General features: G+C 37.4%; 1 protein-coding gene and 1 long non-coding RNA gene across 3 annotated transcripts in view; one reads left to right on the forward strand and one right to left on the reverse strand.

The window, feature by feature from the left end:
- The window catches only part of ANKH (ANKH inorganic pyrophosphate transport regulator), a 211,119-nt gene that overhangs the window by 72,122 nt on the left and 117,349 nt on the right, over positions 1 to 21,648 (forward strand). The gene's annotated exons all lie outside the window — the stretch shown is intronic.
- Positions 1 to 21,648, reverse strand: part of LOC103094610 (uncharacterized) — a 120,214-nt gene that overhangs the window by 24,783 nt on the left and 73,783 nt on the right. Inside the window, exons 2-3 of one of the 2 annotated variants that reach the window (XR_008917792.1) lie at positions 4,965 to 5,149; positions 1,469 to 1,592 (exon numbers count right to left, since the gene is read on the reverse strand). This is a non-coding gene — a long non-coding RNA (uncharacterized LOC103094610). Of the gene's footprint in view, positions 1 to 1,468; positions 1,593 to 4,964; positions 5,817 to 21,648 lie in introns of those variants that run through there. The other variant, XR_008917793.1, reaches the window with a different exon arrangement.

Consider the following 21,648-nt stretch of genomic DNA (forward strand, 5'->3'; position numbering starts at 1 on the left):
AGAGTTCCATAGGCATTACCAGTCTTCCAAAGGGGGTCTCTGACACAATAGATTAAGAAGTCCTGTGTTAGAGTTTACTGAAGCCATGAGATGACATTGGTGACATGATCCCCGGTCTTTTAGACCTAGATGCCAACTCCAGCCATTATACTAGGCTGCTTTTGATTTCAGATAAGAACAATTGGCCCAAATAAAAGACAGGTACTACTCTACAACAAGACTGTGAACTGCATTTAGTGACTGGATTAGCAGAATTGAAGTATAATGATTGAAGTATAATAAGAATTGAAGTAAGTTGTTTTTTTTTTTTTTAAAGGAGAAAGGATTATATAGGAAACTCATAATCTTGTTGCCATTAGAGAGGAACTAAGTACAATTTAATTGAACCCCATCTAAGAGACTTTGGTTCTTGGAATAGTAAAAGAAATACAGATTATATGGCTATATCTTCTATAAGAAGATCCTATATGATGAACCTCAAGGGACAATATTATAGCCAGGAACTATTATACAAGTCTTATGATAGACTGTATGGTTCATACCTAGGAAAATCTATCCATTCTTTGCCAAAATGTTGCTGGGGGTTGGGGGTACATAGAGGAAAGGTTTGTTTCCTCACTTTAAAAATATTATAGACTGAGAAACAGATTGTTTGGGGGTTAACTGAAATATTGAAAGGAAAGTAAAATCAAAGGCAAGTCTGAAACATCCTTTCAGGCTAGGGTATGCAATCAGTAGAGTGGATGAGCTCTTTGGGGGCATTGGAAAAGGATATAACTGAAGATAAGGATCAGGATAGTCATCTGATCATCAAATGCTGGAGCCCTTATGGTCAGTCCTACCTGACATTGAGTATTTTATTCTCTATGATAAAATAGCTTTAAGTATATTTTTAATGCTTTAATGAATTTTCCATTAAATTGTTTTCCAAATGTAATGTTCCCCACTTAAAAATATAAATTCAAAACGAGAATGATTTAATGTTTTGTTAAAGCTATTTTAAGTGACCATGCTGTGAAGTATTTAAAACAAAAATATACACTGCATAATATTATACCTTGTACAGATATTTTAGTTTATGGAGAGCAAGATTTCTCTTTTTTTAAAAGAATGGAGTGAAAAATTATTTCAGTGATGTAATTTCAAGAAAGAATGTATTATTCACCTGCATGATAACAATTATTTCCTTCCATGCCCTTCTCCACCCACCACCTTAAGGAGGGGGGGAGGAACTTGCTGGATTAAAGTTGTTGGTCTTTTTATTTGACTATTGTCCTTTAGGATTCAAAGGAAGACAACTAAGTAAGGAACATATAGCATATGACTAGTTGTAAAAGATGCTATTAGTACTTTAACATAGAACAGAGCCATTTGTGAGCCTAATAAGGCATTTGATTTCTGATGACATAGTGTAAAAAATAGGGAAATGGCACAAGTAATTGTGATGGAAACAAAGGAATGCTCTCACCTTCAGGAGTCTAATGCTTCTTCCAGTGCCCAGGCAGTAGAATTCCCTTATTTATCCTTGTGTATCCAAGTGTTGGTCCATTAAGTGACATCTTTTATGCAAGATCCAATTGCTGAGGTAGTTCCTAGAAAAAGAACCCAATTTCACAGAAAAAGGATTCCCCAGATCAATCTCATGATTCTAGAAGCACACTTAAATTCAGAGATCTTATCTATCAGCTTCTCTCCCTACTGTTAGAAGTATGTTTCTACCACATCTTTTTCTATCATTTTAATCAACTTTTTACTACTATATTGTTATTTTCATTGCCTCAATTTTTACATGATTCCTGAATTTAGACCCTCATTAAGTAGGTAAAAGAAAAATCCCAGGTTTTGCTTCTTTGAAACTCAAATGGGATAGATGATGATAGTGAGAAAAATACTAACCTAACTAAACCTACTTATGCCCCATTTTACTGCCTAGTATCTTCTCTAAGAGTTTGATTGATCAGTCATTCCTTCTCTTTCTCTCTCATGTTCAGTCTCTTTTGGTTTACTGGGTTCTTTCCCACTACTTACAAACCTATTCAGGGTTCATCACTTTGTTTTTTTTTTCAGTTAACAAGCATTTTATCCACCCTTACCATTAGAAGAAAATTAAAAGGAAAAAAAAATTAACAAGTATCCACAGTCTAGAATAATAGAGTCCCACATCCTATATCATGAGTCAATTCATCATCTTCCACTTAGGAGACGGGGAGCATACACACATGAAAAGGAAGCTCAGAGGCCATCTAGCTTTACTTTTGCTAATCAGGTATCTACTCTTTAGCATCCACTACATCCAGCCCTTTATGAAAACCACTAGTGAGGAAAGAATATACCATCTTCCTTCCTTCCTCCCTTTCTCCCTGTCTCCCTTTCTCCCTTCCTTCCTCCCTTCTTTCCTCCCTCTCTCCCTCCCCTCTTCTCCCTTCCCTCCCCTCTTAAAATCAATACTGTGTATTGGTTCCAAGGTGGTCCACACACCTAGGAAGTATCTGAGGCCAGTTTTGAACCAAGGACCTCCTGTCTCTGGGCCTGGCTCTCAATCCACTGAGCCACCCAGCTGCTCCTGAATATGCCATCTTTCAAGAAAGTCTTTTCCATGTTTATATGGCTCTTCTTGTTATAGTTGTATCTTTGTCCTGATTCTGACATCTGGAATGTCACTTTTTAATACCACATTTTAGGAGGGATATTGAGGAATAAGAACATGTCCTTTAAAGGATGACTAGGGTGATGAGAATACTTTGAACTATAACATTTGTTTGAAGAAACCCAGGATATTTGACCTTATGGGAGGAAAGGCTTAGGGAATAAAAGATTCTAATTTTTAAGTATCTGAAATTTTGTCCTATGGAAAAAGGTTAAGGTTTGTTCTATTTGATCTTAGAAAGCATTCTAATATAAATTACTAGCGAATAAACTTGGGTTTATAAATTAGAAAACCTTCACATTCATGATATGTACCAGAACTCTCCAAAATGGGTGAACTGCCTTGGAAAATAGTGAGTTTTTCCACCCTGGAGGCTTTCGGGATGAAATCTGGGGGACCATAAGTTGATATATTTGTTAAATATATTTTATATAATAAATAACAATTATAAATCTATTATATAATAATAATAAAACAATAAATATATTGCTAAATATATTAATAATCCAACTAGGACATGAACTAGATGACCTCTGGTGATCTTTCTATTTTTAAGATTCTAGTTTCCTTTTATTGTTGAGATATTATATTTAGCAAAGATCTGTGTGAATTATTGTAAAAAATCGTTCATAAGAGGAAACATATACCAATACTTCTACCTCAGATAAACCCAACCTGTAGCAAAATCTTGGTTTTCTAGGCCATATGGCTATGACCAAAGCACCACTGCTAACTGCTGGGAAAGCTTTATGGTCCAAGTCCACTAGAGGAACTTAGCAGCATTTTGAATACTGAACTAATATATATAGCAACAGTCAATGACACGCTCCATGAAGCCAAATCTTAGTTTCTATTATCTTATTGCCAAGCCCTTACAATGCAAAATTGAGTGGTGGTCACAGTTTAACTGGCTAATGTAGGCTATATAAATAGATGTTATTTTTAGCTCTGAGATTTGAGTTCTGAATGATCAAACTTGACAATTTACACTGAATTATTCCCAGTTGTATACTTTACTTTTTTTTTTACTGCATAAAATTGGCTAAGAAAATAAAAAAGCAGCTCTCCATAGAATAGATCTTTATCAAGATGTATAGTTCAGATCTCTCCTTTGTTTGCACTGTCATCATAGAATTCCCAGTATCCCCCAAGGAGCTTTTTGCTTTTGCTAATTTACATGTAGATAGATCTGCAATTTCCATGGTCAGCTACTCAATTTCTTTTTTTAATTATTGAATCCTAACTTGACTAGAAATGAATAGCAGTCCAAATGCTGTAAGACTTTTTCCTAACTAAAGGACTGCTTTTATAGTTTTCAGGAATGATCTAGGAGAAAGCTAAATTGTTTTAAGAATTTTCTTTTACTTAGCATGTCTTATTTATATAGTACATTATATAAGTATATGGTTTCATAAACATCAAATAAAGATTTAGATTCTTAGTTGTCACCATCACCTATTTTTTTATGGTTTGTGACTAACACATGAACTCATAGTTTTGCTGGGCTCTAGAAACAGCACAACATTCAAATTCAAATTCTCCATTTTATTCTAGTTTGGCTACTTACTCTACTTATCTGTGTCACTTTTGCCAAATCACTTAAGCTTCCTTGACCTCAGTTTCCTCATCTGAAAAATGAATCAGTTGAACTGGAATGGCCTCTGAAGTCACCTTTAACTCTAGAGCTACACTACCCTTCAGTCCCTTCAAATCTAGGACAAAAAAAAAACCACTACAAATTTCTTCTTTTTGTTTTCTTTCTCTATCATTTCGCTCCTTGCTTTCTGGCCTTTTTAGCCATTTCAGACTTTCTTCCTCTGTTTTTTTCATTTGCTTTATCTAAGAAAAATATCACACAACAGAAACTTACAACCAGCCATTCAGTATACTTTCTGCATATTCAGATGGTCTCTGAGACATCCAGCCAGGAGCCTGCCAGAAAACACCACAGAAGACCAAACAGAATCAATAATCTTTGATTCATAGTTTCTGCCCAGTAGTGGCCAATCCTAGGCTCTTACAAGATGCATCCTTTCCATCTGTCTACTTGGCAAAAACAACAGAAAAATGAGAGCTGCTGTCTACAGGAACTGAAGCATTTTATCCAATGAAACATTAAATTTAGAAAATACATTACATCCCACAAAACCATCAGAACAGATTTTCAATCATTCTAACTGACTCTTACTGGAAAAAAAAAATAGCTTAGCCACATAGAGCACCAATGAGAGATTTGTGGGAAAGCCTGTAACTGCATGGAAAGACCAAACTTTCCCCATCTTATTGCTCCTTCTCCACCCTCCAAATGAATACTTACCATTTCATAATGGGAGGTGCTATTTTGCTAGTCACTTTGCATATTGATCAAAGCCCAGGAATTACAAGGAACTACTGTCCAACTCTTTGATGAGTAAAATTTTGGGAAATTTATCTTGGAATTGAATCCAGTCTCTATTAGAGCATATGATAAGTGGAACAGCTGGATATATTTTAATGTTATTCCTAAAAGAAAGAAAAATGAAATATTAAGATCTCATGAAAATACTGATTTTTAAATCAGGACGTCATTAATACATTATAATGGAACTTCTTTATAGTATCATTAGCCATAAGGTAAACAGAGCAGATTTCATCTCCATTTTATGGATGAAGAAACTGAGGACCAGAGAGATAAATTGACTTGTTTAGAGTCACACAGCTAGCAGGAATTACTGTCAAGATCAAAAGTAAATGTGTTTATGAGACTACTTAAAAAATTATAAAACACTAAACAAATGCAACAAATTAGTATTATTTACAAAATGACTCCAGGACTTCTTTAAGTTTTCTCAGGGGTATATAGACTTGTCAAAAAAATGATTTAGAAGTCAATGGCAAGGTCATCGAGTTGAGAGCCAAGAGTTCTCTGTTCCTTTTGTGGCTCTTCCACCATTGTGCTATTACCCTTGGCAAGTTGTTTTCTTTTCTGGAGCTGTTTCTTCATCTGGAAATGAGGTGGTTGCATTAAATGATCTCTAAAGTTCCAACTCTAAACAGTCAGTAGCTCAGTATCACTTCCTGAGGAAGCAATACATTTTTAAAAATGTTAAATGTTTTTATAAGCATTTTGTTAAAATTGTCAGAGCAAAAATACCTTGCGATAGGAAACCAAGGTTTGTGGGCCTTTAACACAAATGCCAAAACTAGCATTCAAAATCAGGCTATATCAATAGCAGGGCAGCTGTTGACAATGGCCAGCTCACCAGCCAAAGTTCTTAATCTTTTCATTTGGGCTTTTGGCAAGCTGCATTGGAGATGACTAAACTCAAGCTAGCCAAAGCTCAAAATCTTTCTCTGTCCCTGTTCAATCAATTCTTATTTTTGTCCCTACATCCCACAATTCTCTATTTACTTTTATACAATTTGTTGGTATCTTTCCCTACATTTTGCCTATTTTGTCTCTGCCTACATTCTGTGTTATCTGCCTTTTTTTTTTAAGTTATTCTGGTTTTGGTGTCCTCCAAAATAGCCCAGATTTTATGGATTTTTTGTTCGAAGAGGCTGATCTTTTGTCCTGGAGAGACTTAACGGCAAGAAACTTAAGGTAGAAACAAACAGGTTTTTCTCTGGAAGGAGACATTAACAGTAAAATTCCCCAGGATTTGATTTGGGGACTGATTTTTTTTATCATGTTATTTTTTTTTCTCAATTCAGTCCAAAAATACATAGTAAAGTTTCTACTTTTGAATTTATAAATGGGCAACTAGGTAGCTCTGTAGATATATAGCCTCACTTAGAGACAGAAAATCCTAAGTTCAAATGTGAACTCAACACTTGATAGCTTTATGACCCTGGGCAAGTAACTTGACCCCCAATTAATTGACTGGCCTTTTACTGCTCTTTTGCCTTGGAACTAATACTTAATTTCTCAAGGTTCATACTAGTCTGATTTAGCCAGCTGGTTGTAAAATAGTCCTTGACCACCCTGCAACAGTTTTTTACAAACTGCCTTCTTAGCTGTCTGATATCCCTTTCTTTGGTCAGATCCAGGTCTATATTTCTACCTCCCAGATCAATTAGTCTGTCCATGAATTGGAAAGGATTTTCACCAATCTTTTTTCTGAGATCTTCCAATTTTGTCCAAGAACTAGGTCTGTCAGAACATGCTGTCATGGCTTTTAGTAATTCCTTCCTAGCCCAACACAGTCTCATATAATCATTTTCATTATTCACCTTCCATTGTGAATATTGCCGGGGCCTATGAACCGCTCCCCTTCCCTGAGCCTGATTGGCAAGAGAGATGATCTTATTTTTATCCCTTTCCATTAAAAATGCCTGTAATAAAATTTCCAAGTCAATCCAGGAGGGGTCATATCTTTGACAACTATTCTCTAGCTTTTTGATAATGACTGTAGGCTCATCCTCAAATGAAGGGGTATGCTGCTTAAATTTCTCAGTATCTTGAGGAATGAATGGTGTTTGATATGTTACAGAAACTAACTCTTCTTTATGATTAAAGGAGGGTACTTCTCTTAAAGGGAATAAGCCTGTAGCTAGATTTTTTGTTTCTTCCTTTTGGTTTCCTGTTTTAGTTGCCATGGAGTAGGTGAAATGAGTAGTTATAGGAAAAGAAAGAGAGACAGGTTGGATAGAGTGAGAGGTAATTGCAGTAAGTTGAGAGATAATTTGGGCTAGTTGAGAGATGTAATTTTCAAGATATTCTCTCTGAGTCTCAGCTATCTTTCCATTGTTTTCTATTATTAGAGAGAAATAGACAAACTATTTGGTAAATTTATAAGGATCCTATCAGAACGAATAATTCCAGAAATGGTAATAACCAGAGACAATCTAAAATTGTGAGCTATGCCAACTCGGTAAAGCTCTCTGGGAGCAGGAGTTGTTTGAGATAAGCTGGAAACTGCTCCTTCACAACATGTGCCATGATCTCCAGTACCATACCAAATTGACTATATATTCTTAAAAATTCTAACTAACTCCAGTAGGAATAGTTTAATAACAAGTGAGGAAAATAATCAGAAGAGAAGATTAAAAGATTAATCAAACTCCTAGGTGGCTTGGCAAGAAATGTAGGTGTTAAAATTATGAGCTTGACAAAGATAGGAGAGCAATTTAACAAATTTTTGTTTTAATTGAGAAAAATATAGTAAAGATTGAAAGATAGTAAAGAAAGAGAAAGTTATTTAATTATCTACCCTCGTACTACCTAAAAACTGCTGGAATCTTATATCAACCTAAAAACTGTCATCTAATCTTTAGAGTCTCACTAATAACTCTTCAGCCTAACTTACCAGGCTGAACCTACACTATATAGATATAGTATATGTGTATTTATTCTAACTAACTCACTAAACAATGGACAGCTACCAACCCACTCACTCTCCTTAAATCAGATTTTGCAGCAGCCAACTGTCACCAGCAACTGCCAGTAGCACCCTACCCTTGGGAAACCTTAGAGCAAAAGGCCCCTTCTTACTTCATGTTTGCTTTTATCTCTCATGTTTGCTTTTATCTTTCACTGTCCAACTGTCATTCTTACATCACTTCCTCTTTGAGAGCAGTTTCTATTTCCTTTAACTGTGGGCTGGTCTCCATGGTAACAGAACATCTTATATTTGGGCCTGGCTCTCCGTCTACTAAGCCAGCCAGCTCTTTCCCCAATTAAGTTAGAGCAAGGGATTAAGAATTCCCTTTTACAGATTCTAAGACAAAAGGTAAGGGTTTAAGACAGGGGGAAAAAAGATACAAAGAGCTTTGCAAGAAAAGAGGAAGAGGGGGCAGCTGGGTAGCTCAGTGGATTGAGAACCAGGCCTAGAGATGGGAGGTCCTAGGTTCAAATCTGGCCTCAGCCACTTCCTAGCTGTGTGACCATGGGCAAGTTACTTGACTCCCATTGCCTAGCCCTTACCACCACTCTTCTGCCCTGGAGCCAGTACTGGCTCCAGGACAGAAGGTAAGGGTTTAAAAAAAAAAAGAGGAAGAAAAGACTACTGGGAATATTGAAAATAAAAAAAGAAAACTTTATTCTCTCTCCATTGGATATATAGTATATTCATGGCCATAATACAATGCATTTATGATACTGGCCAGAAACAGGTACATAACAAAGATGGTGGTGTTCCAGAAAAAAAATTGCCAATTAAATGATCAAGAGAATAGACGTGCTACTCTATACATACAGACTGAAAAGACAGAAGCCCTCTTCAGTTAGGCAAAAACTAAGGAAGGATATTATCAAAGTCTAGTAAATTGAACAGGGTGGATTTAGAGCAAACATGTACTTGTTTAAAAACTCCTGGCAGTTTAGAACTAGGGAATATGTTTTGACCCTTGAAAGAGATAAAATTAGGGAAAATCAAAAGAAGTGCTACTTTGCTTCATGAAAATAGGGTCCCCTTGAGCAAAAGCCTAATGAAACTCATTCTCTCAAGAGGTAGTACAAAATGAAAATAATATCAATATATAATAAATTCTTGTAGAAAGCAGCCATCATGAATTTTTTTTTAAATATATTTTATTTGATCATTTCCAAGCATTATTCGTTAAAGACATAGATCATTTTCTTTTCCTCCCCCCCCCCCCACCCCCCATAGCCGACGCGTAAGTCCACTGGGCATTAGATGTTTTCTTGATTTGAACCCATTGCTTTGTTGATAGTATTTGCACTAGAGTGTTCATTTAGAGTCTATCCTCTGTCATGTCCCCTCAACCTCTGTATTCAGGCAGTTGCTTTTTTCTCGGTGTTTCCACTCCCATAGTTTATCCTTTGCTTATGAATGGTGTTTTTTTCTCCTGGGTCCCTGCAAGTTGTTCAGGGACATTACACCACCACCAATGGAGAAGTCCATTACATTCGATGATACCACAGTGTGTTTGTCTCTGTGTACAATGTTCTCCTGGTTCTGCTCCTCTCGCTCTGCATCACTTCCTGGAGGTTGTTCCAGTCTCCATGGAACTTCTCCACTTTATTATTCCTTTTAGCACAATAGTATTCCATCACCAACATATACCACAGTTTGTTCAGCCATTCCCCAATTGATGGGCATCCCCTCATTTTCCAGTTTTGGGCCACCACAAAGAGCGCAGCTATGAATATTTTTGTACAAGTCTTTGTGTCCATTATCTCTTTGGGGTACAGACCCAGCAGTGCTATGGCTGGGTCAAAGGGTAGATATTCTTTTAGCACCCTTTGGGCATAGTTCCAAATTGCCCTCCAGAATGGTTGGATCAGTTCACAGCTCCACCAGCAATGAATTAATGTCCCTATTTTGCCACATCCCCTCCAGCATTCATTACTTTCCTTTGCTGTTATGTTAGCCAATCTGCTAGGTGTGAGGTGATACCTCAGAGTTGTTTTGATTTGCATCTCTCTGATTATAAGAGATGTAGAACACTTCTTCATGTGCTTGTTAATAGTTTTGATTTCTTTATCTGAGAACTGCCTATCCATTTCCCTTGCCCATTTATCAATTGGAGAATGGCTTGATTTTTTGTACAATTGATTTAGTTCTTTATAAATATGAGTAATTAAACCTTTGTCAGAGGTTTCTATGAAGATTTTTTCCCAATTTGTTGTTTCCCTTCTGATTTTAGTTATATTGGTTTTGTTTGTACAAAAGCTTTTTAGTTTGATGTAGTCAAAATTATTTATTTTACATTTTGTGATTTTTTCTATATCTTGCTTGGTTTTAAAGCCTTTCCCCTCCCAAAGGTCTGACATGTATACTATTCTGTGTTTACCCAATTTACTTATGGTTTCCTTCTTTATGTTTAAGTCACTCACCCATTTTGAATTTATCTTGGTGTAGGGTGTGAGGTGTTGATCTATTCCTAGTCTCTCCCACACTGTCTTCCAATTTTCCCAGCAGTTTTTATCGAATAGTGGATTTTTGTCCCAAAAGCTGGGATCTTTGGGTTTATCGTATACTGTCTTGCTGAGGTCGCTTTCCCCCAGTCTATTCCACTGATCTTCCTTTCTGTTTCTTAGCCAGTACCAAATTGTTTTGATGACTGCTGCTTTGTAATATAGTTTTAGGTCAGGGACTGCAAGGCCCCCATCATATGTGTTTTTTTTTCATTATTTCCCTGGATATCCTTGATCTTTTGTTCTTCCAAATGAACTTTGTTATGGTTTTTTCTAAATCAGTGAAGAAGTATTTTGGTAGTTCAATGGGTATGGCACTAAATAGATAAATAAGTTTGGGTAGGATGGTCATTTTTATTATATTGGCTCGTCCTATCCATGAGCAGTTAATGTTTTTCCATTTGTTCAAGTCTAGTTTTAGTTGTGTGGCGAGTGTTTTGTAGTTGTGTTCATATAGTTCCTGTGTTTGTCTTGGGAGGTAGATTCCTAGGTATTTTATTTTGTCTAAGGTGATTTTGAATGGGATTTCTCTTTCTAGTTCTTGCTGCTGAGCTGTGTTGGAGATATATAGAAAAGCTGATGATTTATGTGGGTTTATTTTGTATCCTGCAACTTTGCTAAAGTTGTTGATTATTTCAATTAGCTTTTTGGTTGAATCTCTAGGATTCTTTAAGTAGACCATCATGTCATCCGCAAAGAGTGATAACTTGGTCTCCTCCTTGCCTATTCTGATGCCTTCAATTTCTTTATCTTCTCTAATTGCTACTGCTAGTGTTTCTAGTACAATGTCAAATAGTAGAGGTGATAATGGGCATCCTTGTTTCACTCCTGATCTTATTGGGAATGCATCTAGTTTATCCCCATTGCAGATGATATTAGCTGTTGGTTTTAGATATATACTGTTTATTATTTTTAGGAATGACCCTTCTATTCCTATGCTTTCTAGTGTTTTTAATAGGAATGGGTGTTGTATTTTATCAAAGGCTTTTTCTGCATCTATTGAAATAATCATGTGATTCTTGCTAGTTTGCTTGTTGATGTGGTCAATTATGTGGATGGTTTTCCTAATGTTGAACCAGCCCTGCATCCCTGGTATGAATCCTACTTGATCATGGTGAATGATCCTTCTGATCACTTGCTGGAGTCTTTTTGCTAGTATCCTATTTAAGATTTTTGCATCTATATTCATTAGGGAGATTGGCCTATAGTTTTCTTTCTCTGTTTTTGACCTGCCTGGTTTTGGAATCAGTACCATGTTTGTGTCGTAAAAGGAGTTTGGTAGAACTCCCTCTTTGCTTATTATGTCAAATAGTTTGTATAGTATTGGGATTAACTGTTCTCTGAATGTTTGATAGAATTCACAGGTGAATCCATCAGGCCCTGGGGACTTTTTCTTAGGAAGTTCTTTGATGGCTTGTTGGATTTCAATTTCTGATATGGGATTATTTAGGAATTCTATTTCCTCTTCTGTTAGTCTAGGCAGTTTGTATTTTTGTATATATTCATCCATTTCTCCTAAATTGGTGTATTTATTGCCATATAATTGGGCAAAGTAATTTCTAATGATTGCCTTAATTTCCTCCTCATTGGAGGTGCTGTCCCCCTTTTCATCTTTAATGCTGTGAATTTGCTTTTCTTCCTTCCTTTTTTTAACTAGATTGACCAGTACCTTGTCTATTTTGTTTGTTTTTTCAAAGTACCAGCTTCTTGTCTCATTTATTAAATCAATAGTTCTATCATTTTCGATTTTATTAATTTCTCCCTTAATTTTTAGGATTTCTAATTTGGTTTTCTGCTGGGGGTTTTTAATTTGATCGCTTTCCAGTTTTTTCATTTGCATTTCCAATTGATTGATCTCTGCTCTCCCTTGTTTGTTAATATAAGCATTCAGGGATATGAATTTACCTCTGATTACCGCTTTGGCTGCATCCCAAAAGGTTTGAAAGGATGTTTCGCCATTGTCATTTTCCTTGATGAAATTATTAATTGTTTCTATGATTTCTTCTTTAACTAAACGGTTTTGGAGTATCATATTGTTTAATTTCCAATTGGTTTTAGATTTGGTTTTCCATGTACCATTACTAATCATTATTTTTATTGCCTTGTGATCTGAGAAGGCTGCATTCATTATTTCTGCTTTTCTGCATTTGTGTGCTATGTTTCTGTGACCTAATGTATGGTCAATTTTTGTGAATGTGCCATGTGGTGCTGAGAAGAAGGTGTATTCCTTTTTATCCCTATTTATTTTTCTCCATATGTCTATTAATTCTAATTTTTCTAAGATTTCATTCACTTCTTTTACCTCTTTCTTATTTATTTTTTGATTTGATTTATCTAAATTTGATAATGGTTGGTTTAAGTCTCCCACTAGTATGGTTTTATTGTCTATTTCTTCCTTCAATTCTCCTAGTTTCTCCATTAGAAATTTGGGTGCTATATTATTTGGTGCATACATATTGATTAATGATATTTCCTCATTGTCTATAGTCCCTTTTAACAAAATATAATTACCTTCCCTATCCCTTTTGATCAGGTCTATTTTTGCATTGGCTTTATCAGATATCATGATTACCACTCCTGCCTTCTTTCTATCAGTTGAAGCCCAGAAGGTCTTACTCCATCCTTTAATTCTGACCTTGTGGGTGTCAACCCGCCTCATGTGTGTTTCTTGAAGACAACATATGGTAGGGTTTTGGATTCTAATCCATTCTGCTATTCGTCTACGTTTTATGGGTGAGTTCATCCCATTCACGTTCAAAGTTATGATTGTCATTTGTGGACTCCCTGGCATTTTGATTGCCTTCCCTAATTCTAACCTTTTCTTCTTCGGCTCTACCTTTTAGTCCAGTGATTTACTTTGAAACAGTCCCCCTTGTCCCCTCCCTTGATGTTTCCCTTTTTAGTCCCTCCCTTTTTGTTCCCTCCCCCTCCCCCCTCTCTTTCCCTCCCTTTTTGTTCTCCCTCTCCCCCTCCCCCCCTTGGTTTCCCCTTCTCCTTACCCTTGTTGGGTAAGATAGAATTCAAGATCCCAATGGATCTGGATGTTTTTCCCTCTCAGAGCTGATTTCCCTGAGATTGAGGTTTAAGTAACCCCCCCCCCCTCTCTTCCTCTCCTTCTTATAGGAGTTTTCTTCCCCTCCCCTTCCCATGTGAATCTTTGTGTGAGAATGATTATTCTATTTGGTCTTTCTTTACCCCCTATTTATACATTACATTTTCCCCACATGTTAGTATACATAGGTTGATATAAATGTAGTCCTTATAGAAGAGAGTTTGAGTAAAAGAAGATAACATTTTCCCCTTTCCTTCATATTTACCTTTTCAGGTATTCCTTGCTCTTTGATTTTCGGTATCAAACTTTCCACAGAGCTCTGGTCTTTTCTTTGCAAAAAGTTGGAAGTCTTCTATTTTGTTGAATGCCCATACTTTCCCTTGGAAGTATATAGTCAGTTTTGCTGGGTAGCTGATTCTTGGTTGGAGACCCAGCTCTCTTGCCTTTCTGAAGATCATGTTCCATGCCTTACGATCATTCAGAGTAGAACTTGCAAGGTCTTGGGTGACCCTGATTGGCATTCCTTTATATCTAAATTGTCTTTTTCTGGCTTCCTGTAGGATTTTTTCTTTTGTTTGATAGCTTTGGAATTTGGCAATTACATTCCTGGGAGTTGTCTTTTGGGGGTTTAGTGTAGAAGGTGTTCTGTGAGCTCTGTCAGTGGCTGTATTGCCCCCTTGTTCTAGAATCTCTGGGCAATTTTCTTTGATTATATCTTGTATCACCATGTCCAGTTTGGTGTTTATTTCTGGCTTTTCTGGGAGTCCAATTATTCTTAAATTATCCCTTCTCCCCCTATTTTCCAGATCTATCACCTTGTCGGTGAGATATTTTATGTTCTCTTCTAATTTCTTGGTATTTTGGCTTTGCTTTATTAATTCTTGCTCTTTTACACGATCGTTGTCTTCCAGCTGCCTGATTCTGGCCTTTAAAGCCTGGTTTTCTTTTACAGTTTGGTCAAACTGGTTTTGTAGATGCGTGAATTTCTTTTGCATTATTTCCAACTTTTCCTCCCAGAAGGCTTCCATCTTTTTGGTCATTTCTGATTCAAATTCTTCGTAGGTTTGTGGAGAGTTTCCATTTCCTTTGGAAGGTTTTGGAGCATTTTCTTTTATATTATCTTCTGTCTGCTCTGTATTTTGTATTTTGGCTCCATAGAATGTGTCCAAAGTCGCCCCTTTCTTCTTATTTTTCTTGATATTTTGGGGCTTCTGTGGTTCTGTGGAGTTTGCCATTTCTGAATGTGGAGGATTAGTTTTTCTTGCCTCTGTCTGGTGTTCAGAGGCAGTCCTGGGCAGATGGTTCTATGAGCTTTCCCTGGGTTAAACTGAATATGCCTCACTGGAACTGGAATGGAAGGGTCGGACCACGAGGCCACACTCTCCCCCGGCTCGCTTTCCGGAAGTTGCCTTCAGAATCGCTGGCCGTGAGGCTGTTTCGTCGGCCTGCGGGGGGATGGGCTGCAGCTTTCCCAAGCTCCGAGGGCGAGGACTTTCACTGAGACTTGGATAGCAGGATCCAGCCCGTGAGGCTGTCTTGCCCGCCCTGAGGGTTGCTGTTGTTTCGACCAGCTCTCTGCAGCGGAAGCCCCAGGCAGTAACTTTCACCGGGACTGTAGAAGGCCCTGAGGGTTCTGCTCTCTGAGCCCGGCGTGGCTGCCGCTTCCGGGAGCCTTGGACTCTGCGCTCCTACCCCTGAGGTCCGAGTGATCTCGGGTTCTGGCTTTTAAGGGGAGCCGTACCTTTTGAACCGGGTCCAGGTCCAGGAGGAGGGTTCCCAGGGTCTGTGCTGTTGATCGTTTTGAGTTTCGGCGCCTTAGGAGCTTATCGTTTGAGATTGGTCGGGAAGGGTTTTCCGGAGATCTGAGCTTTAGCTTTCTCTAAGCCGCCATCTTAACCGGAAGTCCCATCATGAATTTATTAAGTAAAACTAGAATGTTTCTGGTTTGTGTCTGGTCTTTTGAGGTTATGTCAAGGGAAGCAATCATGTTCTTTCAAAAATGTCCCTTAGTCCTACTGCCAGAGCTGAAGTATTCTGTCAAACTTGACATATCATCAAGCAATAACCATTCATCATATTCCTGGGTGTCAGGAGTAGTCATGGGTATACTGCAGATGATGTTGGACAAGACAGTGTGAGTCTATGTGAAATAGTAAATAAAATGAGCACCACTTTGGAAAAATATTGGAAAGCAGAGGTATCAAACATGACCCCATGGCACCCACAACACTCAGTGTAGCCTGAACCAACTTAAAACATAACGGGGTAGTGTTTAACAAAAATAAACAATTACACAGTGACATCAGTGTTACAGTGGATTTGCTTGAGGTTAAGGATTGGATTGAGATGACTTCTGCATTCCCTTCCAATGCTGATAATTCTTCTATCATCCTTTCATAACTCAGCAAAAAAGCCAGGAAATTACTCTTACTGAAACTTCTTTGGGTGAAAAGAAAATGATCTCTGAAATAGAAATGTGCATGAAATGCAGGAAAATTCAAAATTCAGTGGGCCATAAATTGAAGTTCCCCTCAATCTTCTTTCTGTTGTTATTTTATCACACAAGTTTAATTGTTTATTTGTAGTTTGGGACAATGTGTAACATAATCAGAATGCACTTTAAGCTATTAGTTCCAACAGTACACCCACAGGGCAATTCAAAGAGACCTACAGTACACTGAGATTTTTTATTAGCTGAAACCAGCAATCCTACCTCCCACTGGTTTGGTGGTATTCCACATGGAGGCCTTTGCCCAGAAAGTATAATGTGTATAGATGGTCAGTAAAAAACTGGGTTTTATAGCCCATTTTGCTATATTGTCCTTTCTTCTCTGCCTCTATACAGTGATTAGCTATCTCTAAATCTTGTCAAATTTCTTGGGTGAGAAAAGAAGACACAGAAGTTGCTTAATCGACATAATTGGAAATCTTGAGACACATTTTTTTTTTAATTTTAAAATCAGCTGTAATAAAATGTTAAAGCAGCTGAATGCCTTTCAAGGGCTGAGATAAAAATACTTGAGAAATGGTGTGGGCCACACTGGATATAATATCATCTCTACTTTCACTAATAGAATTCATCTTTTGCTTTTGATAGTCCATTTATTTCTCACCTTCCTTCTTTACCCTGCTTATCCTATAGTGAAATCAGAATCCTCTATGAAATGACTATCTGTTGCCATAGAAATGACAGTATCCAATCTGTCATTCAGTTTTGAATGCACTGTTAGATCAGGCATTGTCATGGCAAAAGAGGAAGAAAATTCCTCTACACCAAGACATAGTATAGGATGCTCATGAACCACTGTTTTTCATCCTAGTAGTGTCACAATGCCCAATGTCAGTCATTTTCTTTGATAGTACATGACTCAGCACTACAAACAGTCTGAGCCAACAACTGGCAGAATAACCTGAGATGGCCCAAACTAATAGATCTGCTAAGGAAACACAAAATAAATGCAGAAAATGTCACTGACCCTTTGTTTCCTGGTGTGGCATGGATTTCCTGAATACAAGTGTCTCTTTAGGTACTGAAAATGCGGTAATAAAATCCTCTGGCAATAGACTCATGGGAAATTTGAGTGGTTACATTACTTTAGCATTTCAAAGCCCGAGTTAAGGAAAAGAGGAGTAAATCCTGGACTGGCTTAGCACAGCCAACTGAGGCCAGACATGATTGCTTTCATTTCTTCAAACTTCATACAAACCAAGAGTGTTTAGTAGTCAGCTAGTCATCCATTCAGCTTGCCCTTTTTGAAATCCATCCTTCTCTCAGTCCTTTTCCTCCTAGGATGGAGGCAGCAAGAGTTGTTATTGTGCAGACGGACTAAGAAGGTCCTACTTGATTGAATGAAACCCTAAGGGGAATGTAGGGAAATAGTGTTTTGCATCTGAGAGTGGAATTCAGCTGGAACACAGAAGCTAACTTCATAGGGAAAGGGCCATCGCTTTTCTCCATCTGATCAGGAGTTTGGTTCCAAAACTCATTTGGTTTGGGCTCTACCAGCACAGTGCCCACTCTATTGCCTTGCTGAGACAGGGCTGACTCAGAGGAAGGAACATCCCCCTGTTGAATCATCGACACCACTTCCTGCAGAGCTCTGAAGTTTTCTTTGGCTGGTTCCCATTCTAGTGGTTTCCAGCCCAAACCTGCAGGCTAGACTTCCTGTAGCTTCAAAAAGAACCATCCCCTACCCACTCAAATTCAGTTTCTATGGATGAAAACTCTGGAAAAAGGGGGGAAAGATCAGGCTCTGGGTGTAAACAGCTAAAGCATGAAGGGCTTTCTTGCATATGGTTCAGTACTCAAAAGAATAATGTAAGTAGACAAACTCCCTATTCTTGAGGGATTTACTATCTAAAACAAAAAATACAGGCTCACAAAGACCCATCTAGAAGAATAAAAACAGTGGAAACAACACTTAAACAGGCTTAAAGTATTAACCCTCATTACCCATCGAAAGTAAGTACCTCCTTACAGACATAAGGAAATTCTCTTGTCAAATATCACAGTATTCATCACACATTAACTATTGACCTAAACACACCGCTTTTAGCATGATAAGCATTGTTATGGCAAGCCACAGAAACCATGTTTCCTTAATAGATTCAGCTTTAATGCTCAGCTAATTACAGCAAGCCACTAGAGACCAACCGTTTGGTAGTCTTGAATCTGGAGAATCAGGTTCCCTTGAAGCAATATGATGCTTCACCAAGAGTAAGTCTATACAGGATGGTGTTCTGAGAATATTAATTCAACAATGTTGAATTTTTCATGGAGTGGAAGGACTATAATATTCTAAGTTTATATCAGTTTTTTTATTTTTATTTATTCATTCATTCATTCATTCATTTATTTTTTTTTAAACCCCTACCTTCCGTCTTGGAATCAATACTGTGTATTGGTTCCAAGGCAGAAGAGTGGTAAGGGCTAGGCAATGGGGGTTAAGTGACTTGCTCAGGGTCACACAGCTGGGAAGTGTCTGAGGCCAGATTTGAACCTAGGACCTCCCATCTCTAGGCCTGACTCACAATCCACTGAGCTACTCAGCTGCCCCCCCCCCCCATCAGTTTTTTTAATCGGTTGTGATTTTACTTTACAGGATCTATTAGGCTCCATAAAACATCACTGTTTATAGTTCTAACATAAGAATATAATTCTTTTAAATGCCTCCTTTCATTCTTCTTAATTTGGCCTTTTAGAGAATGGCATTTTTTTTCAGAGCTGCTTATATAAACCTCGATTGGTATTTAATGTTATCTGTAGTCTTTGCTGCCAGTACAGTGTGCTGCCTTGGGCATTTCAAACAAGTGAGGACGTTTCCATCCAACCATCCAACATTCGATAAAACATCTCCTATGAGCAAGGCCCTGTGGTAGATACTAAGCATGCACTGTTCACAAAATTTACAGACTAGCAGAGGACATGGGATGTAAGATTATAGTATCATAGTAGTTGTGGAAGTGCAAGAAAGTAGGACCCAGATACTAGGTTAGATCAAAGGACAGAGACTTTAAAAATTCTCTGGGTAAAAATGGAGCTCAAAAAGGTCTAAACTCAAAAAGGCACAGGCTATAATTTCTACAGGCTTTTGCTGTGTCTTAGCTGGATCACACAGCAGCATTTGTGCTCCTATTTGGCCAATTGAGGACTTTATGCTAAATGGCATGTGGTGAGAAAATTGAGGAATTTACTAGACAAAGAGGGCTCCAAATAAGATTTGGGCTTTGTTCTTCTTTTGGTCACTATATTAGTTTGAAGAGTAATGATACTGCTGCTGGAATTTTCTGTTGATGTTGCCATATTTACCTCTAACCAGGTCACGTGAGAGAGATGTGAGAAATAATGGAATGGATGCTATGAAGAACTGAGCCCTTTAGTTTATTCACATCAGAGCAAAATAACAGCTTAATACCACTTTTGATGCTATCTTCATAATTAGACTATCTGTTGTCCAGAGGAAAATCCCTGCTTTTCCAAGCTCAAAAAAAAAATTGAATCCTCCATTGGCAAAATTCATGTTCAACTTCTGAGGCCTTTCTTAAATAAAGGAAGGAGAGAGAGAGGGAATAAGTATTTATTAATCAACTACCATTTCAGGCATTGTGCTAAGTGTTTTGGATATATTTGATTTGATTCTCACAATAAACCTGTAAGGTACATGCCATAAAAAAGAAGAATAAATATTTTATATTATGAAGAGTGAAGAACCCAAAAGTAGCACAATCTTTTTATGACTATAACCTTTTTATGAATACTGAAGACTTTTGGTTGTCAGAAATGAGTTTGTAGGAATTGGCTAGTCATATTTATTCATTTCAATGCATTTCAAATGGTGCAAATTACAAAAAGCTCAGCTCCCCGGAAACCTAAAGGTTTTCCATATATCTGAAGGCTTATTATACCTTTATGTACCAAAATCCATACACTGTCAGAGTAATCCTCCTGATCCATAAATCTGACAGTGACTTTCTGAAAAACCTTCAGACTTCTCATTTCTGACAGGAAAGGTATAAATTTTTTACCTCACCTTATATTTAGGACACTCCATCAGCTTGTTCCAGTCCTTTAACCTCATTTCAGTCTCTTTCCATTCACACCCAAGATTTCAGATAGATGGGACTATCTGTTCCCCAAAATCATCCTCCCCTCTCCCAGCTCCATATATTCATATTCAACCATCTCCCATACCTGTTGCCATCTCCTGTTGAAATTATTTATATTAACTCAGATTTTCTCCATTTAGCTTTCCATGATTTCTCCCAGTTCTAAAGCAGAATGTAACCCCTCTCTTCTCAAAGTTTCCACTAACACTTTTGTGGAAGGACCAGTAGAATTGGAATTAGAATACTTTGATTAAAATCCCACCTCCCTCTGGGGGCAGCTAGGTGGCTCAGTGGGTAGAGGGCCAGGTGTGGAGATGAGAAGTTCTGGATTTAAATGTGACCATAGTGATTTCCTAACTGTGTGACCCTGGGCACCAGTAATGGCTCTAAGAGAGAAGATAAGGGCTTTAAAAATCCATGTCTGTCACTGATAGTGTGGTCTTAAGTAAGTCACTTGACTCTAGAATAATTCTAATATTCTGCGATATTCTGATTCTGTTTAGGAAATTTCTTTTCTTTATCTTGTTCTGTCTTAAATAGCCCAAGATTTCCCCTTCACTAAACTAGTATTCCTGCCTAACTGGAATACTTATTATTATCCAAGCCACTTACACTTAGCTGTGCACCTCTGATTGCCCTTTTAGATTATAAGCAGCTAGAGGGTTCATCTTTGTATTCTTAGCACCTTAGTATACAATCTCTTCCATATATGGATTGAATTGAATAAAAATGAACATATGTAATATATCTTTTCTTCATGATTCAAGATTATCATTATGAACAGCATTTATAGGAAATATAGTTCAATATTATAGGATACAGAAGTCATTGGAGCCTTTTAATATATTTAAGACTTTTTTCAAACTATACAAAATAATGCAGATTTTTGTGAAAGTAGGAAGATTTATGTATTATTGTGGTATTTTTAGTGTTTAGTATAGAAAAACAGCTGGTTTTGAAATCGGAGCACCCAAATTCAAATCATGGATCAGTTGTTTAATGTCTTTGAAATCTTAAAGAAATTATTTGATCACTCTATAAAACTTAGAAGTTTGAACAAGGTGACTTCTATGGCCCCTTTTAATTATCATCCTCTGCTCCTGTCTTTCTATATGCTTTTAGCAATTCTTTTTGCCTCTTTTAATTTTTCACTTTCAATTTTCTGTGGGCTAGAAAATAAGATAGCCAAACTTATAAGAATTCTACATAAAACAAAATTAAATGGAATGTGAACAAGGCCTGAGAAGCTTGAAGGTATTTATTCCACTGAATGGTTTCCCTGCCTCTGGTCTATATCACCTCTAATTTGTTCTACACAGTGCCAATTGACAAATCTTTCTAAAACACAGCTCAGATCATGTGGTTTCACTCTGACTACAGAATAAAGTACAAACGTCAAAGAATGGCATGGAGGGACCTTCCATGATTTGTCCCTAATTGACCTCTCCTGCCAAATGGCCCAATATTTCCCTGCACTTAAAC

The sequence above is a fragment of the Monodelphis domestica genome, chromosome 3 (assembly GCF_027887165.1).
Source record: "Monodelphis domestica isolate mMonDom1 chromosome 3, mMonDom1.pri, whole genome shotgun sequence".
NCBI lineage: Eukaryota > Metazoa > Chordata > Mammalia > Didelphimorphia > Didelphidae > Monodelphis > Monodelphis domestica.